General features: G+C 43.8%; 1 long non-coding RNA gene across 3 annotated transcripts in view; it reads right to left on the reverse strand.

Moving 5' to 3' along the window:
• The window catches only part of LOC311254050, a 46,409-nt gene extending 28,048 nt beyond the window's left edge, over positions 1-18,361 (reverse strand). For all 3 annotated transcript variants that reach the window (XR_014622166.1, XR_014622167.1, XR_014622168.1), the window contains exons 1-3: positions 18,280-18,361; positions 16,194-16,356; positions 14,863-14,970 (exon numbers count right to left, since the gene is read on the reverse strand). This is a non-coding gene — a long non-coding RNA (uncharacterized lncRNA). The remainder of the gene's footprint in view (positions 1-14,862; positions 14,971-16,193; positions 16,357-18,279) is intronic.
• Between the last annotated feature and the right edge of the window lie 3,484 nt (positions 18,362-21,845).

Below are 21,845 nucleotides of genomic sequence, written 5' to 3' on the forward strand. Positions count from 1 at the left end.
CGTGGAAAGTTGGCCAGTTGGTCCATCTCCGTGTCTGTCTTGTTCAGGACTGTTGAAAGGGTCGCAGAATGCTTTCACAGTTTGGTTGATGTCAATGCCTTGGGACACTTTGCACCACACGCATTTGCAAAGCCACGAATGCAGTCTGAACCATGGAAGTGTGACATAGCTGCAGGTCTCGCAAACATGTAACAATTGTCTTTAAGAACCCCTCAAGCCTCTCAAGGATGTCTAATGCACAGAGCATTTTTTAAGTCAGAAGAATTGGAACTGGTCTGCCTCGCTTTCCTCTGATGATAATCGTTGAGAAATGTCTGAGGTGGAAAAAAGCTCTGCAGACAGTGCCCAGTTCAAATCCTCATGGGGCTCAGATGTGTCCCTTGACAAAAATGCATCCTTCCCTGCATCTGTTGAATAGCAGGGTTTGTTTTAAACAGACCTTTGCCAGATCTATCCAGGCCTTTGTAGAAGGACGTTCGGACAGCGCACCACTGCATTCACCTTGGAAGTCATTTAGAAACCGGTGCGTTTTTTGAATTTCTTCAGTAAAGGGAATTACAGTTGGTGCATTCCACTTGGCTTCAACAATGTTCCTCAGTGCTGTTGCAGAAACCATTGCATTCCACTTTTCACTGTGCACTTGCTGGAATTCTGTGGCATGCTTCACAAGTTCCTGATCATTGGTTATTAGCGCCTGAGCTTTGATGAGCTTACTGACTTTTACCAGAGAGTTTCCAAGTTTAGTTGCAAGTAACGGAATGGCAAAAGTGTTTGTGCTGCTCTCATAGCCGCATGTCACTTTGACAACTCTGACCAACTCTAGGTATAATTAATAAAATCCTCCATCTTTTTTATTGTAAATTGTGTAATGTAAATTTCCTGGCATTAGCCAGCAGTCGTCCCAGTTCACACATTTTTTCTCGAGTGCACTGTTGATTTTTTGCTGTCATCCCACCTTTATTGAGCATGTGCTCTCCAAACTCAGTAATTACGCGGTCATTTTTTTGTAATTTCTTTGACAGGACTGGGATTCATAGCACTGACAACTTCCCACAAGTGCCTGTTCATATGCAAAAGCACAAGACCTGTGTATGTACACAGAGCCTGAACACGGTTCTTTCCGGGCTTTGGTTTGATTGACCCAGGCTTGAGTTTACAAATTTGCACATGTCGCCACAGAACCTCTCTTGTAAAGAGTCCTTGGCAGTACGCACAGCTCATGATATCAGTTGCCTGCACTTCTTTTGGTGGCTGTTTCAATGGGACAAGTTGCCCCTTCCCTGACTCCATGACAGCAGCATTATGAACATAGTTGCCTCTGTGACGAATATATTCTAGCTGTTGTTTTCTCTCTTTGGATCCCTTTGGAAAGCTAAGAGCTCTTGACACATCCATTTTATCTTGGTGTGCACTTTCAAGATGCCTTGCAATTTTGGCATATGGCTTACTGCAATAGACACAGAAGTGTCTCTTATTGTAGACTCTTTTGCCATTTTTTTTTGGAAAGCACCAACAACTACGCTGCCATTGGGGTCCTGACTTGAGCAGGGTTCTTCTTCAATAGTGGTGACAGATGCGATGTAGTTGATGTCCAAGTCAGGTGTTGTGCCGTCACATATGGTGGGACTCTCCATACCGCAGTCATCCAGTACAACATAAAGAAAGTATTTTCTTTGTTTGGGATCATGGCTTTCATCACTGTCTTAAGGGGGGGGGGTGGATACGGTACGGCACAGTGTCGCTGCACACAGTCTGTCAATCCGTGAGAGCGCGCGCACACACACAGCCTTATGGTACATGTATGTATAATGTGTGATGTGGTTAACACGGTTAAGTCCACTTCTGTGTGGCCCTATGAGCCTATCATGCCATTACAGCTGCAGAATGGTTTAAGCTACAGATTCTGTAGAGAACAACATCAGACCTTATAGAGCAGAAGTGTATTTTCTGTTAAGATTGGTTTCATTTCTTATCAGCAGCAATACACATGAGTTAGTTGGCTGACAGGAGGAGCAGGCATAGTGCTGCAGTTATGCAAAAAGATGAAGTCAAACACAGAGATGATCTGTTAATGTGTCATACTGGATTGGATTTAGGTTTCATAATGCAAAGACCTGATGTTTAGACTTGTGAGAAATTAAATAGTTTTCCATTGAGTAAGAAATATACTGTAAACACCATATCAGGATGTGAGAGCAAAAGGGGAGAAACCCCTTTTGCCGTAAGTGTCAGAGTCAGACGAGAGACAATTGCCTCTCGTCTGGGGTGTTACAGGAAGATAGATGGTAGATGAAATTTACATTCTAATGAAGTATCAAAAGGGTCACTGTCCTGGGAAAGAGACGATCCACCAAACATCAAGGGGTCATTGTTCTGGGAAGAAATGTTGTAACCCCCCACTCTGTTTTGTGTTTAAGTCAGAAACATTTGGAAGACGGGAGAGAACACTTCAGGTCTTCTCTCCATGCTGCATGTATTAAAGAGATCCGATTCATCACGCTGAGTCTACAATTCTTCTGAGATTTAGCAACTCTCAACCTCACAAAGGAGAATTTCCCTTACAAGACTGTACACTTAATTTTCATATCACTTGCAAGACAGTTGGTTGTGGTTGAATATGAACAGATGTCTTACAGATGTCTCTTTCCCTATTTTGCAGGTACTTGGAGTACAAAGCAGGACCTGCATCACTGGCAATGGCAGACACCACACAGCAGACAATACCTTCCTTCGCGCAAAGAATCCACTTATATGCCCATTCATCCAGGCAACAGGCCATTACACAAGCCATCCTCCAGGACCATGTCATTGGATGCTCTCTGCCCCTGTCTCTAGTAGAAAATCCAAATTTTAGACACTTTCTTTCTGTCATAGACTGCAAATACACTCCTGTGTCTAGGACCAGCTTGACAGAGAAGCAGATACCTTATCTAGTCAGTAAGGTTAAGGATGACATCATCAAAGCGGTGGAAGCTCAGGCAAGTGTTGCGCTTACAACCGACCTCTGGTCTGACAGGAGGCTTCGCTCCTTCCTTGGGGTTACTGCGCATATTGCCTGCGAAGACAAGGACTCCTACAGTTAAAAATCCTTTCTGCTGGATTGTCGGCATTTCACAGGGAAGCACTGTGGTGAACGAATTGTAGTGAGCAGGTTTGGATATGTAATGAGCGCGCATGCGCGAGTGTTCAGATAGGAAGTGATGCTTCAGTAAAGAGTCAACTACACGTCTTGGTCTCTGGTCCGTTTGTTGTATTACGAGGTACAAATAAGTACAAGACATGGTGTCAGAAGTGACCGTCCTCGCCTCTGATAAGAAAGCAACTACCCGACGCAAGTAAACGGAAGGTTCGTTGCAGTTTACCGACGGGAAGAGAACTTTTCGCCAACTCCAGTGAAGTGAGTGAACTAGCAGAGCTAACGTGAAGCTACGTTGACACAACATCGGTCAATGATACAGAGGGGAGCCTTCGGAAAGTAAAACAGAATGGATTCTCTATTTTCGATTAGTCCACCAGAAGCATTTGACTTCGGAGACTTTGGTTGTTGGCCACATTGGAGCCGACGCTTTGAAAGATTCCGCATAGCAGCAGGACTTAATCAAAAAAGTCAAGAGTATCAAGTGAACTCCCTAGTGTACACTATGGGAGATATGGCGGATGATGTTCTGAACACGTTAGCACTGTCGGATGGGGACAAGAAAAACTATGACAAAGTAAAAGAAGCGTTTGACAAGCATTTCATTTGCAAGCATAACGTTATCTACGAGAGAGCTAAATTCAACAAACGTCGCCAGGAGCCCGGAGAAACGGCAGAAGCGTTTATTACAGCTGTGCATAAAATGGCTGAGCATTGCCAGTATGGAGTTCTCAAAGATGAGATGATCAGAGACCGCCTTGTCGTAGGTATCAAAGACCACGCACTTTCAGAGAAATTACAGCTAGATTCTGAGCTAACTCTTGTGAAAGCTACGACGAAAATCCGACAAAGTGAGGAAATTAAAAAGCAACAGCCTGTATTAAGAAGTAGCACTGATGCCACTGAGGCAAACATGGATGCAGTTGGATTCAAGTTCAAACAGAAATTCTCCCCACATGGGAAGAGTGGCTTTAAGCCGAAGGAAAGCACAGTGCAAAATTATGCAAATGATAAATGTGGCAGATGTGGAAGGATACATGAAAACTCATTCAATGCATGTTCCGCCCGCACTGCTGAGTGCAAGAAATGTAAGAAAAAGGGACATTTCGCCGCTGTCTGTAAAACTAAAATGAGAATGGAGGAAATTAAAGAAAGTGACTTGGATGAGAGAGTTGAGTCATTGTTCCTGGGCACAGTGAATTGTACAAAATCCGACACATGTTGGCAGAAGTCAGTTGCAGTGAATGGCCAGCAGATGGTGTTCAAGTTGGACACGGGCGCCGCAGTGACAGCTATCCCAGCACGCTTGTACTCAAAAAAGCTACACGGGGGGCTGTTACCGACAGCCAAAAGACTGTGTGGACCAAGCAACGCTCCCATAGAGGTAAACGGACATTTTACTGCAGAGATTAGCCATAATGGAACTGTAGCAAAGCAGCAGGTGTACGTTGTGCCAGGTTTAGTGACTCCTTTGCTGGGATTACCTGCTATACAAGACCTTGACCTGCTCAATCCAGTACAGGCTATCACAACAGCGGAAACAAGCTACAAAGAACAATATCCCAGAGTTTTCACTGGCTTAGGTAAGCTACAGGGAGAATACAAAATTAAACTAAAAGACAATGCCTCTCCCTTTGCCCTCGCTGTGCCACGTCGCGTGCCATTGCCATTAAGGGGAAAAGTCCAAGAAGAGTTAAAAAGGATGGAGGAAATGGGTGTTATTTCTCCCATAGAGGAAGCTACAGAGTGGTGCTCAGGTATGGTTGTAGTACCAAAACCAAATGGAAAAATTAGAATATGCGTTGACCTAACCCGCCTGAATGAAAATGTGTGCAGGGAGCGACATATTCTTCCAGCAGTTGATGAAACACTAGCTAAACTAGCCGGAGCTAGAATTTTTTCCAAACTGGACGCCACTGCTGGTTTTTGGCAGGTGCCTTTGCACAGAGCTTCAGCCCCACTCACCACCTTCATCACGCCCTTTGGTCGTTATTGCTTTAATCGTCTCCCTTTTGGTATATCGTCGGCCCCTGAGCACTTCCAGAAGAGATTGACGCAACTGCTGGACGGCCTGGAGGGAACCTTATGTCATGCAGATGACATCCTGATTTTCGGTGCCACCCCCACAGAACATGATGAGAGAGTGCATAAAGTGTTGCAAAGACTGCAGCAGCATGGCCTCACTCTAAATGACAAATGTCAGTTTGCCGTGAAGCAGGTCAAATTTCTTGGACATGTTGTGAGTGCAGAAGGCATACATGCAGATCCAGAGAAGATCAGAGCGATTAGGGAGATGCCACCACCGACAGACGTGTCCGATGTGAAGCGCTTCATGGGAATGGTCAACTATGTGGGAAAGTTCTCGCCTAACATTGCAGAGCTCACAGGACCTATTAGAGAACTCCTGAAAGCAGAAAACATGTGGATGTGGGGAGCAGCGCAGCAGAGTGCATTTGATAGAGTGAAAGACGAGCTCAGTTCATCTGCTGTCCTTGCCCAGTACAGCCCAGACAAACCGACAAGAGTGTCAGCAGACGCCTCTTCGTATGGGTTAGGAGGGGTGCTGTCTCAGCTTCAAGACTCAGGAGATTGGAGGTCAGTGGCTTTCATATCCCGCAGTATGACTGAGACAGAGCGCAGATATGCCCAAATTGAGAAGGAGGCCCTTGCAGTCACCTGGGCTTGCGAAAGATTTCAGACTTACCTCCTGGGTCTGCACTTTGTGATGCGAACAGATCACAAACCGTTGATCAGTCTCCTCAGCTCAAGGCCGCTTGATGACGTCCCACCTCGCATCATGCGATTTAGGTTACGACTTATGCGTTTTTCCTACACGATCATACACGTACCAGGAAAAAACCTAGTGGCAGCCGACGCTTTATCAAGAGCGCCACTACAGTCGACAGCAACAGAGGATGACCTTGTGCTTCAGAATGACGTGAACGCTCATATCCAGGAGGTCATTCAGCAGCTCCCAGCCTCACCTGAGAAGTTGCTACAAATAAGGAGAGCTCAGGAGGAAGACCCCGTGTGTAAGCAGCTGTCCTCCCTGATCCACACAGGGTGGGAAAGAAACAGTTCGGCACCACAGTTAAAGCCCTTCTGGCAATACAGAAATGACCTGCTGATGGTAGATGGCCTGCTAATGAAAGGAAACGGGATACTGATCCCATTAAGCATGCAAAACGACATCTTGGACAAACTACACCAGGGTCATCAAGGCATGGTGAAATGCATGGCCAGGGCGCATGAATCAGTGTGGTGGCCAGGGCTGACCACACAAATCAGAGAGAAAGTACGTCAGTGTGAAATTTGCGCTAAAGAGTGTCAAAATGCCACAGAACCTCTGATAACCACACCCTTGCCTTCACGCCCTTGGGAGCGGCTAGCAGCTGACTTATTTGAGTGGAAGAAGGGTCAGTACTTAGTTGTCATTGATTATTATTCACGTTACATTGAAGTTGTCAATCTTACACGCACTTCAGCAACAGCTGTGATCGAGAAGATGAAAGCCATCTTTAGCCGCCACGGAGTGCCGGATACACTCGTCACAGACAACGGACCACAGTTTGCTGCCACTGAGTTTGCAGATTTTGCTAAGGATTACAACTTTCAACACGTAACCAGTAGCCCCCGTTACCCACAAAGCAACGGTGAAGCTGAACGGGCAGTAAAAACTGTCAAAGCCTTGCTGCAGAAGAGTGAGGACCCTCACAAAGCACTCATGACGTACAGAGCAACTCCTCTTGCTCATGGAGTATCACCTGCACAGCTCCTGATGGGGCGAAACATTCAAACACCCCTTCCGGTGAGTCCAAACACCCTCACACCAGCCTGGCCGGACTTAAGGGCTTTTGAGTTGAAAGACCAGGAGCTGAAAAGACAACAGGCTGAGGGATACAACAGACGACACAGAGCACGGGAGACACCACCTCTCAAGCCAGGTCAGAAGGTTTGGATACGGAACACAACACACACAGGAGTCGTCTCTGGCTCAGCAGGGACACCACGCTCTTATGTGGTTCAAACCTCCACCGGCAGTCTCCGGAGAAACCGTTCTCACCTGAGAGTGGTGCCTTCATCGTCTAAGGACCAGCCAGACTCTGCACAACACACCAGGGCTGGCAGGGAAGTCAAGCCTGTGAAAAGACTGAATTTGTAGTTTAGTGTTGTGTGTATACATGGAGCAGAATAAACTCCATACCACAACAGAGAGGATCAGGCAGTCTACCCTACCTCTCAGTTAGGTTATGTACTTACCTTAATGTTCAAAAAAAAAAAAAAAAAAAAAGAGAAAATGAGATGTGATAAGTGATGTAACATTGAAATCAACCAGTTAATCTAACCAGTTTACATATATGCTCATGTTTACAGTGATGGTTAACATGTCATCTGTTCCCCTGCGTAGAAGGTAAAATCTGCATTAGGCTTTAATAGCATATGATTTCAGTTTTCTATAAAGAAGTGGAAAGTCTCAGTTTAAAGGGGGAGATGTAGTGAGCAGGTTTGGATATGTAATGAGCGCGCATGCGCAAGTGTTCAGATAGGAAGTGATGCTTCAGTAAAGAGTCAACTACACGTCTTGGTCTCTGGTCCGTTTGTTGTATTACGAGGTACAAATAAGTACAAGACACGAATCACCTCAGAATTTGATGAAATTGTTGAGGAGTATGGCATTAGCAACAAAATAAGCTTCATTCTGACGGATAACATATCCAACATGAAGCGGGCCCTTAAAGTGGGATTGCCAGACTCAGAGCAACCTGAAAGTGACAGTGATGACCTTGATGATGAAATGATGTGGGAGGACGTAGAAGACTTTGAACAGCCGTGGTCATCAGGTGAACGCTTGTCTTGCTTCGCACACTCGCTCCAACTGGTCGTCAGTGATGGCATGAAAGAAGTGAAGGTAATTGCAAGAGCCATTGCTAAGGCCACCAAGTTCACAACCCTGCTTCACAGCAGTTCTAAGGTCAGAGACATGTTTGAGACCCACTTTGGGGCTAATAAATCTATCCCGGCAGCTAGCAATACCACCGGGCTGTCACAGAAATGTGCAGCGAATGTGATACAGAAAATATTGCGTTTTCAGTCCGAGAATGGGCCCAAGCTGAAAGACCTTTGTACTGTGCTTGAGCCTTTTTCTGAGGCAACAGACCTCACAGAAGGAGATATTGTGGTTACCATCAGCATGTTGGTCCCCACCGTCCTGGAACTTACCTCAACAAGATGGAAGTGCAGCTGCCGCAGATTGTGACAATAGTTAGAGCACTAAAAAAGTCTTTAGAGAAGAGGTTCTCAGGGATCTTCAGATGGATCAACATGGAGCAGGGGGATCCCGAGGAGCCATTTAATCATCGGATCTACTTCCTTGCCGCCACCGGCATAACTTTTTTAAATGATGATGACCCTTGCTGCTATTGTGTCACGTGATTTGATTGGCTGGTTTCGCACGCAGACGGCACGTTACATTTGACCTTTTGACGTTGCTTGGCGTAGGCTATTAACCGCTAGCTTGCGAGTTAGCATCATGGACCGATTTACTTTCGTTATCCCAAAAAAATGAGTGAGAGTGGACGATGGCGGTTGCGGCGATTCACACACACATTCCAGCGCCAGCGTGGAGGATAGAGTGATGGTGCCAAACGTGGAGAATGAGAATGAAGGGGAGGATGAAGACAAGGAAGAGGCATTAACTGGAACGGCGTCAGCGGAATCAGCGGCGACTGCTGCATCAGCAGAGGGTTTATTTCCAACAACAACAGACTCTGACTCTGAGACCGGAGGTAATGCTAACAGACACGAAAATGAGAACGGTGCCGAGATGGAAGGGCGTGCTTCAACGAGCGGTGAAACTGTGGTCACGGGCGGCAGGAATCTTGGTGGCCCTGTGGATTTGAGCCAAGACCCAGCAGAGGGACCGAGGCGGCCTCAACTCCAGTCATACATGCGTCAGAGATTTGGATCCCATTCCCAGCCAACTTTAAGGAGTTTTAACTACTTGTGGTTCAAACAGTATTCGTGGCTGCAGTACTCGCTGTCAATTGATGAGGCCATTTGCCATGCCTGTAGGCATTTTTTCCACCACCTTGGCCATGGGCCGAGTCACACAGAAAAGAGCTTCACCCATGCCGGGTTCACAAACTGGAGAAAAGGAGCAGAGAAACTGGCTCAGCACAATGCAAGTGCTTCTCACAGACTAGCCATGGAAGGATGGTGTGAGTTTAAGGAAAAACAGAAAAGCGGGTCGAGGATTTTGACGCACCTTGATACTGGACATAGCAAGATTGTACAAGAAAACAGGCAGTACATGCAAGCAGTGGTGGAGTCACTGCAGTTTACAGCTTGTCAAACGATTGGACAGAGGGGGCACAGAGAGGATGAGCAGTCCACCAACAGAGGTAATTTCCTTGAACTGTTAAATCTGCTGGGGAAATTTGACAGTACTGTGTCAAAGAAATTATCTAGTGGACCCGGTAATGCTAAATATGTGCACCATGATATTCAAAATGAGCTGATTGATATTATGTCCAGCATGGTGAGAGAACAAGTAAGCAACGAGGTTAAGCTAGGAGAGCACTTTGCTCTAATGGTGGATGAAACAAAAGATGTGAGCAAGAAAGAGCAGATATCTGTTGTTCTGCGTTGCCTAAATAATGACAACATTCATGAGGAGTTTCTGGACTTTATCCCTGCAGATGGCTTGGATGCACAGTCTTTACTCAAGTCAGTTAAACAGACATTGGCTAAGTGCAACATAGACAAAAATGCATGCATTGCACAGTGCTATGACGGGGCATCTGTCATGTCCGGGTGCAACAACGGTGTCCAGGAAAAATTTCGCCAAGAAGTGCCACATGCACTTTACATCCATTGCGAAGCGCACAGACTAAACTTAGTTTTAGTTGACTGTGTGCATAATGTGAAACCAGCTGCAGAATGCTTTGCAACAGTCCAGATGCTGTACAACTTTTTTTCTGGGGCAGTGACACACAAGGTGTTCATGGAGAAACAGCAAGAACTCGAGCCCACTAAACGAACAGCAGAACTGAAAAGACTATCAGATACCAGATGGGCCTGCCAATATTCTACACTGTGGGCAATAAAAAGAACAATCCCTTATATCTTAGCAACTCTTGTGGATGTGAGCAACCAGACGAATGCTCATAGAGCTACTGAAGCGAAATCACTGATTGGACTTATTGATGCACAGTTTGTTCTGCACATCTATATGCTGGAGAGCATATTTAGTCTCACAAAAACCTTATCTGATCATCTACAGGCCACAGATTTGGAGCTGGCATCTGCCATTGACCTGGTCTTTGCAGTTGTTGATGCCCTCAATGACAAACGCAATGCTGAAACATGGACAAAAATCTGGGACTGTGCCAGTGACATGTGTGAGTCACTTAGCATTGACATGCAGCGCCCACAAGTGAGGAGAAAAAAACAGCCCCGCCACCTGCTGGAGTTTGTGGTGAACAGCCAAACAGGATCAAAAGAGCCACTGGAAACTTCAGATGACTATTGCAAGCACTGCTTTTTCCCCAGTAATCGACAGATTAATCAGTGAATTGAACAGGCGATTTTCTTCTGAAAGCTGCCACATTCTGAAAGGAGCAGCAGCTGTTAACCCCAAACACAAGACATTCATGGACAAAAATGCCCTTTTGCCCATGGCTAAACACTGTAGAGTCTTGGAGGAAAACCTTGGAGCAGAACTTCACCAGGTAAAAAGACTTATTGTGAGGAAAAAACAAAGTGGGGACGTTGTCAGCACCACCCATGATGTGCTGGTGCTATTGAGGACATACAAGGATGCTTTTGTCGACCTGTGCAAACTTGTGTGCATCTCCATGACACTGGCCATCACATCAGCTGCATGTGAGAGGAGTTTTTCCTGCTTACGGCGTTTAAAAACCTACCTCAGGAACAGAAGTGGATATGCCCGAACCAGCAATCTGGGTGTGCTGGCAATCAGCTCCAAAAAGGACCAAAGAACTGGATGTGGATGCAGTCATTGACCGCTTCGCAGCTAATCACAACAACAGGCGGATCATTCTCTTATGACTAGTGAGTACACAATTCTTTTTTGACAGGTCTGAATTATGCTACTTATTGTTTGTTAGTTTCAGTGGAGCCCTAAAAGGAGGGGAGAACAGAGGAGGATGGGAGTGGAGAGGAGTTTATAGGACACACAAGAGGAGTGACACACAAGTTATGTAGCCTGTAACAGTTTATTTTGTTAGATGGCTTTGTATATTTAACTATATACTGTGCTACATTTGTTGCTGCTCACAGTTGGACTATTTTGTAAATCTACAGATGTTCTCTGTGGTGCTTGTTAAAATAATTCACAGTGTTTATGATGTTACATGTTACAGCCTGAAACACAAGTCGGACAAGATCTGGAACCCTTTCTATTTAGTTTTGGAGTGATGGTGATCAGCTGCTGTTTTTGTTTTGTGCCGTCATGTTATTTGGTTGGGGACATAAATACTGGGTTGATTGTATGATTGTTTTGATAATTGAAGTAAAGCCAAACACAAAACCCTTATGTACAGTATATTAACCCGGGATCAATAAATCTTATTATTAAGATTATTTTTTTGGTGTTTGTTGTGTCAGAATTCACTAGCACCTCCTATAAACAATCCGGCCCCCCCCCCCATGGACCCCCCAGTAATAAATCTCTGGAGCCGCCACTACTTGTCCCCAGTTTGGTTTGAGCTGGGTAGATTTAGATGTCCATAATGGGGACATCTGTCTGGTAGCTGAAGTCCGTGGTATAAAGTGTGACGAGGAAAGGAGAGAGGACAGTCCCTTGTGGAGCCCCGGTGTTGCTGACCACAGCATCTGACACACAGTTCCGCAAGCGCACGTACTGTGGTCGGCCAGTGAGGTAATCCACAATCCAAGACACAAGGGGGGGATCCACCAGCATCGCCGTCAGCTTGTCACCCAGTAGAGCAGGCCTGATGGTATTGAAAGCACTGGAGAAGTCAAAGAAAGTGACCCTCACAGTGCTCCCCGGCATGTCCAGGTGGGCGTAGACACGGTTCAGCAGGAAGATAATGGCATCCCCGACTCCAATCCGGGGCCGGTAGGCGAACTGGAGGGGATCCAGGTGCGGCCTGACCATAGGCCTGAGCTGCTCCAGGACGAGTCTCTCAAGGGTCTTCATGATATGTGACGTCAATGCCACCGGTCCAAGAAACCACTGGGCTGCGGCGTCTTTGGCACTGGAACGAGGCAGGACGTCTTCCATATCACAGGGACCTTCTGGAGGCTAAGGCTCATGTTGAAGACACGATGAAGCACTCCACAGAGCTGTTCGGCGCAGGCTCTGAGAACCCGTGGGCTGAAACCGTCAGGGCCTGCAGCCTTACCGGCGGGGAGTTTGCTCAGCTGTCTCCTGACATGAAGCGGTGTAAACAGTGCAGGTCGAGAAGGGGGAGAGTTGGAGTCCACAATGAGAGGAGGCCAGGTAGCATGGGAGCCAGAGTAGGTGTGAGGAGTGGGGGATGGGTGTGAGGTGCTCAAGAAGTTGGATGGGGTGCTAGCAGGAGGAGGAGGGGGGGTCTGAAGCTGTGGTGGCTGGAGACAGTCAACAGGAGAGCCAGCAGGGGCCAGGGCTGCAGTGTCAAATCTATTGAAGAATAGATTTAACTCATTGGCCCTAGCCACACTACCATCAGCTCCACCGCTAGTTGGTCTGAAGCCGGTAATGGTCCTCATACCACTCCAGACCTCCCTCATGTTATTCTGCTGGAGTTTCCACTCCAGCTTCCTTCTGTAGCCGTCCTTAGCCTCTTTGATCTTGACATTCAGGTCCCTCTGAATGTCCCTCAGCTCCTCCTCTTTTGTAAGTCAAGGCTTGTTGTTTGGGTAACAGCGCACAGTCCTTGCTGGGACAATGCCCTCCACACAGAAATTAATGTAGTCCGTAATGCACTCAGTAAGGCCATCAATGTCCTCTCCGTGTGGCTCACAGAGTACATTCCAGTCAGTCACCTCAAAGCAGCCCTGCAGTGCCTCATAGCAGTCCTCTGACCATGTCCTCACTGTGTTTGTGGTCACAGGCAGCCTCTTCACTAGAGGCACATAGCAGGGGGTGAGAAGCACCAGGTTGTGATCTGATCTTCCCAGTGGGGGGAGAGACGTGGAGGTGTATGCGTCCTTTACATTAGCATACAGCAGGTCCAGGGTCTTCTCCTCTCTGGTTTTACAGGTCACATACTGGGTGAATTTCGGGAGTGTTTTTTTAATGGAGACATGGTTGAAGTCACCCGAGATTATAATGAGAGCACTCGGGTGAGCAGTCTGTAGTCCGGCTATTGTCGAGTGGATGACGTCGCATGCCGACGTCGGGTTAGCGGACGGTGGAATATACACAGCCACGACAATAGCATGTGAGAATTCATGGGGTACAGAGTAGGGACGGAGAGCCACAGCTAACAGTTCAATATCCGGGCTGCAGATGCGGTCTTTGATAGTAATGTGACCAGGATTGCACCACCTGTTGTTCACATAAACAGCAAGCCCCCCTCCTTTGCGCTTACCGCTCATAGTGCAGTCCCTGTCAGCCTGGACAGTGTGGAAACCCTCCATGGAAACATTGTGAAAACATTGTGAAACATTGTGCTTATAATGGCCTTTGAATAAATATATGGCATCATTGGCCTTTGAATAATATTTGCATATCGTTGTGATTGATTAAGCATTAGGCCTATGCCATTTCAGTGATGCTGATATTATACGGTGTAATTTGGCTACTATAATTGGAAATAATGCAATTTCAAGTTGATAATTGTGTGTATCTTTTATATTTAAAATTCACGTTTCATCTACAAATTAGGTACAATTTAAATCATATTTAATTTAAATCATAACATATTTCCCATAGACTTCTTTTGAGGTGCAGGGTGGTGTTGGAGGCTTGTTATTTTGTTAGATGACTTTGGGACTATAGTCATGTCAGTCCTTAACAGCACTCAAGAAGTCAATCCTCAAATAGTGTAGAAATAGCGGTCATGCAATTGCTACACATATTTGATGCATTATGATACATGCACTGTCTCTGTATTATTGTGCCTGTAGTTGAAATAATACAATCTCATATTTATACTAAGCAGCTGAACCCAATATGGTGCTTATGTTCTACAACTCATGCAAAATGGCAAAAAAAAAAAGTTTTCTTTTGGTCTCGGTCTTGAGCTGAACTAGTCTTGGTCTTGACTTGGTCTGTCATGGTCTTGGTACTCGATACTCTCTGGTCTTGGTAGTGTCTTGGTCTCGGTTTAGGCAGTCTTGACTAAAAGTCTAGTTGTCACACATCTTGAGAACAAGAAGCTTAGTGGGGACATTTCACACACCCCGTTGTCATCATTTATGGGGACCAGTTGTCTCCAGGTCATCAGAAACCTCACACAAAGTTTGTACTCGTACACCAGAGTAAAAGTGCATTGTGGGGACGTCATGAATTTCCCTGATTAGAGCAATATTTCTGTCCAAGGAAAATGTCTACTAAAGTTCAGATCTATCCTAAATGTCCCTTAAATCATCTGCCTTATGGGTGCAGTAGATCAAACTGTATGGCTCACCTGATTCACAATAGATTTCCCTCATATTGACCTTACTTGTTGCATTTACTTGCTTAAAGATAACAACAGCACTAAAAGAAGACTCACAGAGACTCCAGAAGTTAACATCAACTATGAACGTACCTGTTGATAAGTGTCCTGTGGACAAGAAGCATCAGTTATCTCCATCTCTGTAACGACAGCATGGTTGGAGCCTGTGACAGGAGGAACATCCCTTGTGGTTGTGGTCGTCTGCAATGATTTCATGGAAGAAAAAAAATAAAAAATATGTTAAGCAATTGGTCAATTTGACGTTAACACTAATAATATTCAATTAGAGTAATACATTTCCTTAAGGACGTAGCTCTAAAGATAAAGACATGCCTACACACCAGACTTCAGAGGAAAACAAACACCCAATTCTACTGCATTTTTTCCTACAATTACTTCAGCTATTGTGTGCTGTCACACATCTTGAAAACAAGAAGCTTAGTGGGGACATTTCACACACCACGTTGTCATCATTTATGGGGACCAGTTGTCTCCAGGTCATCAGAAACAAAAAAAGTTTGTACTCGTACACCAGAGTAAAAGTGCACTGTGGGGACGTTGTGAATGTCCCCGATTAGAGTAATATTTCTGCCAAAGGAAAACATGTCTATTAAAGTTCAGATCTGTCCTAAATGTCATAAATTCGTGAAAGTATTCATACACAGATTGATTAGATTTCATTTATTTTTCAAATGACGCTACATTCAACCACCATGTTATTCTAAGACAATAAACCCTACACACTTAAACACTGTGCAGTTGTGACACAAACTTGCATTCGCCATGGGCAGTCATCTCCTCCATAGTCATATGTAATTTCCTCACCTTCCTTTATGTCACATAAGTGTGGTCTTCCTTCCACATCAATTTTTTTCATCTTACAATTTGGATGTCTGTGTTCATTTTTATTTATTTATTTATCTATTTGATTAGGACAATGCATATTAATCAACATATCAGCAAAAAGCATCAATGTAAATATGCCGGAGTTAGCACAGTTGCTAAATTTTATCCGTTGTCCTAAGGCAGGATAAAACATGTAGAAATCTTACAAAAAATAAGTCTTGCTTCACATCAAAGTTAAAAGTCCATACACAAAGTAGAAAAGAAGAAGTGGTTACCCATGAGAGCATCATCATTAACTAAACACCCAAATAAACCGTCTTCTCTGGAGGCATCAATACTTAAAAAGGATAAAAAAAACAAGTAAAGGGAGGGGGAAAATATTACAGAAATGAAAATAGTCTCCTACAGGTCCTATACAATTATTTGTTTTAACTTTGATACATTTCGAAATGTATTTCATTTACATTGCAGGATCATATTAGCAGATGGCAAAATGGCGATCACTGATTGTGCAAGCCTGTATGTCAAATTTAACAATGTATATAACTATAAAGCAGTATAGTAACTGAAAATCTTACCACCATGTTTTCCCTCTCCACTTGAATGCAAACAAAAATGCAGAGCATGAGGAGTGGTAAGAGCTTCTTCTCCTCTGGGCTTTGTCATCATCAATCAAATCTCCCCTGTATTCAACTACAAAGTCTCCTTTGCAGAATGAACCTTGGGTGAATAAACCACGTCCTGTAAGAAAAAAATAAGACAAAAAAAAAAATTATGTCCACTACAATTGTTTTTTGATCTGTTGCTTAATGTATTAAAAAAAACACACTGTAGATAAAGAGCGAGAATAATGACTAATTTGAATTTATGAAAAAGTGGTAGTGGTGTGCTCATGCCCTGTCTTTATACTGTCAAACTCAAGAAAATGCTGGGGCTCTTAAAGAAAAGGGTCAACATGAGAAAAAAATGTTTTCAGCCACGAAGCTGCTGCTGAGGTGATACATGCAGGCAGTGCATCACCTCAGCAGAGGGAGGAGGACAGGGTGAATGGCTGTTACTGACTGACGTCTGTATTCTTTATCCTTTCTAAACTTCACTCAATATTATGATTTTAAGGAATATGTATTTATGTTTACCTACATTTTGACTCATTTCCAGTGATATATTAGTTTATATAGTGATGTTCCTGCTGTTAGCTTTACTGTTGCTGCTCTAGAAACAATAAATAATAATAGATAAAAAATTCTTATTATCTGTTTAGCACATAAACAAAAACATGAGTTCACTCAAGCAATACAGGCAAAGGCACCGAAGCAACAAACACTCGTGGATACTTTCCAAAGGAAAAAGAAATATCCTCGAGTCAGCGACATGACAACAAATATTACAGAGGTCATTGAATTCATCGCTCTGGATAACCAGCCCACCTCTGTGGTAGAGGATCAGGGTTTACTTACTGACTTTGTTTACTTGTTGTTTTTGTTAAACTAATGAAAACCAATGTTGCAATAGGGTATGCAGAATAAGAAAGAGCCATATGAAAGTATTTACTTTGTTTCAACAAAATAAAAAAAAGCTATTAAGAACAGCTTGGATGCAGGTGTTTTTTTTCGTAATGCAGCTGTATTATCTAAGAAAATATTGGGCTAAGTATCGGATTAATAATTATAATAATAATAATTAAATGACTCAGATCGGGATCAAACTGCAAAGAAATTAATAAAAAATGAGATAGCTTAGGCATCAGTTCTAGTAAAATATGGTTACAGGGTTTTAAACAATATGTTACCCAAGTAGCATATGGACTCTTCCCCTTAGCAAACTGAAAAACAGCAAGCGTAAACATTCCATTTTTACCATCTCTTTTTTTTTTTATTGTGCTATTCCAGCTCAATTTCTGTTAAATCCAGCTTGAACTTAGTTGTGAAATATTGAGTTTATTGTGTAATGAAATCAATCAGTACAGTGGGGCCCCCAAATCCTTCATTTAACATACTGTTCATTTATTATTTTCTTCTATGATACATATATATATACACATATATTCTCTGAATTTGATTTCCACTGGCATGATTTAGGTTACACGTCCACTACATTCTTAATTAATATTCTAAGCAAAACCTGGCTTGCTACACTGTTTAATGACTATAACCAACCAACACTAAATCTTCCATATTAACTGCGCCTCGTCTGAAATGCATGGCTCTAAAAACTTTGCCCACTTCAATATGGTTGGATTATCGTAGCCCACATAAGCATGACTTCAGGTCAAATTGTGATCAAGTCAAGTGCATTGTGCTGCGAAACCAACCACCCATCCCCCCACACCAGGTGTGATGGACTCAGTGAATATAGCCGCTACATTCCTACCGTGGCAAACATAAAATATAAAAAATAAATAAAATAACTGACACCCGAACATACAAGTGACCTTAATTTTAATGAGTCAGTCCACCCTGGTGACCGAAAACTCTGATAACTGTCTTAAGCTGACTGTGACTGTTAGCAAGTGCTAATTTATGATACACCTGTGTTCGGCAAGCGACCTTTAAACAAGAAAGCCGACAGTTTTAGTAAATAAAAAATGGCTACACAACGCATCAAACTATCATGGCTTGTCATGGTTACGCTACTGTATATTTTAATGAAATACTTAGTACTTACTGAACACGCTGCTTGTTATACCCTGTTTCATCGACTTCAGCGGTGGCACGGCGCTGTAACGCTGGCGGTTGTATGATAGTCCACTTCCTGTTAGATTTCACATTAAAAGCCTACCGGCGGAAGTGACAATGTAATGGCGATTTAATGAAGGGAAGGTAACGTGCTACTCAGCGAATTAAACGGGTTTCCTAGTCTGGTCTGCAGGGGCTTTGTCACAAATCATTTTGCTTGCCATAAGAGCAGATATTGAGATCTCATATCTCAATTAACATATATAAATATATATTTGTTTTCCCCTTTTCATTGCTTTTAGAAATGGAATCATGGACAATATAGAAAATATATACAAAACAAAAATATATAACAAAAAAAACCTCTTCAGTGTCAAAGTGAAAACAGATTTCTACAAATTGATGTAAATTAACTGAATATATATAATGTAAAATAAGTGACTGCATAAGTATTTGCCCCTTAAAGTCAGTATTTAGTAGATGCACCTTTGGCCTCAATACAATCACCGAGTCTGTGTGTGTGTGGATAGATCTTAATCAGGCCTGCACATCTGGACACTGCAATTTTACTCCATTCTTCTTTGCAAAACTGCTCAAGCTCTGTGAGGTTGAATGGGGGTCGGGTGTGAACAGCCCTTTTCAAGTCCAGCCACAAATTCTCTATTGGACTGAGGTCTAGGCTTTGACTGGGCCACTCCAGAACATTCACCTTGTTGTCTTTAAACCATTTCTGTGTTGCATTAGCTGTTTGCTTCAGGTCATTGTCTTTCTGGAAAATAAATCTTCTCCCAAGTAGTAGTTGCAGACTGCATCAGGATGTCCTCCAGGATTTCCCTATATTTTGCTTCATTCATTAAACCCTCTCCCCACAGCATGATGCTGCCACCACCATGCTTCACAGGGGGGATGGTATGTTTGTGGTGATGTTCAGTGTTTGGTGTCTGCAAAACATAGCATCTAGTCTGATTCATTTTGGTCTCATCAGACCAAAGAAACTTCTTCCAGTTGACCTTGGAGTCTCCCGCATGCCTTTGGGTGAACACTAGTTGAGGTTTAATGGAGGATGTAACTACAGGTGTGTATCTATCGCGAGTCTCGTTGATTTTGTTTGGCACGGCTTCCGTAGTGCAAACGCTGTGAGGGAGACTCGCGTGAACGCGGGAGCATGCCTCCAAACAAATTTAATATAGTGACTGTTTAGGCTAGAAAAATGTACTAAATGACGTTGTTTCGAGTAAACTCTGGATGTCCCCACTTCAGGACACTTGGATTGCAGCGGACGAGCAGTATGGAGGAATATTACGAAGTTTTTCTGTAGTTTTATGGACCTTTTCGTTTCGGACGCCATTAACGCTCGTTATATGGATTATTGCTGCCGGAGGGTACCCCCGCGGGTCTCCAGCTGCACTTTGAGGAATAAGAAACTACACCGGACTTAGAGTGAACTTTTCCTTTAAAGGTTTCAGTAAAAAGAAAGGAATATTTTTATCATCTCCCTAGTTTGTCAATGGACACACCATAATTAATAACTCATTAAACTGCTAGTATGGATGTACGTTTGATTGTGTGATTTTCTCCCTAAATCTCCTAAAAAAGTTGGAAAATGGAAAATAACCGCAGAGTCTGACACTTAATTGCTCGACAATCTGCTCTAGGATTGTTGGACAAATGAAGACGAGCATACTGTGTATTTAACACTGAAACCATGCTTAACTGTAGCCATCATCCTTTGCAAAGTGTTGTTGTGCTCACATCACACGAGGCACCATAATGTAGTGCTTCATGCAAGAGTTTTGGGTTAAATTTGGCTATCAATAATAATTAATGATTATCAGGGACAATTATTAATTATGATTACTAATAAGATCCAATTTACATTAGATCACCTTGGGGCACCACCCTTGAAGAAGGGAAAATATAGCCAATTCACCAAATCAGTCTCAGGAAAGGTACTAAACTGTTTGTAACTCTGATAAATAATTAATTTAATAACTACAACCAATATCACCATAACAGCTAGTAATGGTCGAAGGATTTTGGAGCTCTTGACAGAGTAGAGGTTGGCAACATTCACTCTTGTACAATATAAAATAGACAACATGTGGGTTAAAAAGTCTTTTATTCAACACAAAGATGAAAACACACTAACTAACATGTACTATATACAGGTGTGTGTGTATGTGTATGTGTATGTGTGTGTGTGAGTGTGTGTCTGGCAGAACAAAGAAACAATGGTGGTCACTGATATCACATGTGGGTGTGATATGCTCCAGGCTTAAGGAATGTGTGTGTGTGTGTGTGTGTGTGTGTGTGTGTGTGTGTGTGTGTGTGTGTGACGTGATGCCAGGTTATAGAAGATGGTTTGTTGCATGCAAAGACCCTGAGTCTGTGTGAAGCATCATTCGACTAATGTCAAATTAGCCGTCTAGGAAAGCAAACTACCAGTAACCTGACCTGAGATCACAATAACACTCAAACAGTGGACACACATAAATTGAACACATTTGCATTACATCAACCAGAGTTTAAAGTCCTGTGCTTAGCCGTGCTATGCTATGCTATCTAAGCCCAGTTCAACGTTACCAGTCTTTGAAGAAAAGGTGCTGGTGGTTGCAGGAGAACGTTGGGATTCCATTGTTGAATGTTGTTCTTGCTGTGCAAGGACTGATGAAAGTCGGCAGAGGAGGAAACGGTTCGCTCCTTTCCTTTGCAGGGATAGCGGCTCAGTGCTAACTTGCTTGATGTTCCTCAGATTGTGAAGTTAGCTGGCAAGCTTTGTGTCGCAGCTGCTGGTGCTAACTGATCAGGAATACTGGCAGGACCTCGTGTCGCTGCAGTGAGGAGAAGTTCTTTGGGCCTGCTGCAAATGAAGCTTGCAGCTCTCCGCAGCTGTTAGGCCCAGAAGAGATCTTGAGGGCAGGCAGCCCCGTGGGGGGGGGGAGATGGAGAGGAGCCCTTGAGGATAAGAAGTTGGAGGAGAAGAGAGGCGCGAGGAGAAGAGAGCTTGTGGAGAAGAGAGAGAACAAAGGAAGGCGCTGGAGTTTTGACTCTCTGATCAGAGGGGGGTCTGTCACCCTGACCAATAGTAGCTCAAAGCTGAATTTTGCACCTAGGTGTGAAGAATGGGGAATTCTGGGACACTGAGTTCAGTTCAGAGTCCATTTTGAAATCCACAATGAATGACTTCATCTGTGGGTCCCAACAGTGTTTATGCAAGTATCTGTGCATTCTTAAATTTGTTATTGCTGTTAAACATAAACATAGCATAAACATATAATTGTTCATGTAATGGGTCATATAGTCTTACTATGCCTCCTGCCCCTCTCTCTCTCTTCATAATACCTAACACCCTGTTGATGATACTGCACAGTCAAGCCTGTGCTTAATATGCTTAATACGAAGTGACAATAGAGAGGATTTCTTTTCCTCCTTATTCATCCTATCTCACCACCTCTCTCTCCAGAGCTTCCTGAAAATCCTTCTCTCTCCGCTCCTGGTACAGCTGCTTTCTGAACAGGCGTCACAGCCCTGACTGCTGCCAGGAAGAGCAAAGTC

This window comes from Pagrus pagrus, assembly GCF_965226575.1.
Source record: "Pagrus pagrus genome assembly, contig: HAP1_SCAFFOLD_194, whole genome shotgun sequence".
Classification (NCBI taxonomy): Eukaryota; Metazoa; Chordata; class Actinopteri; order Spariformes; family Sparidae; genus Pagrus; species Pagrus pagrus.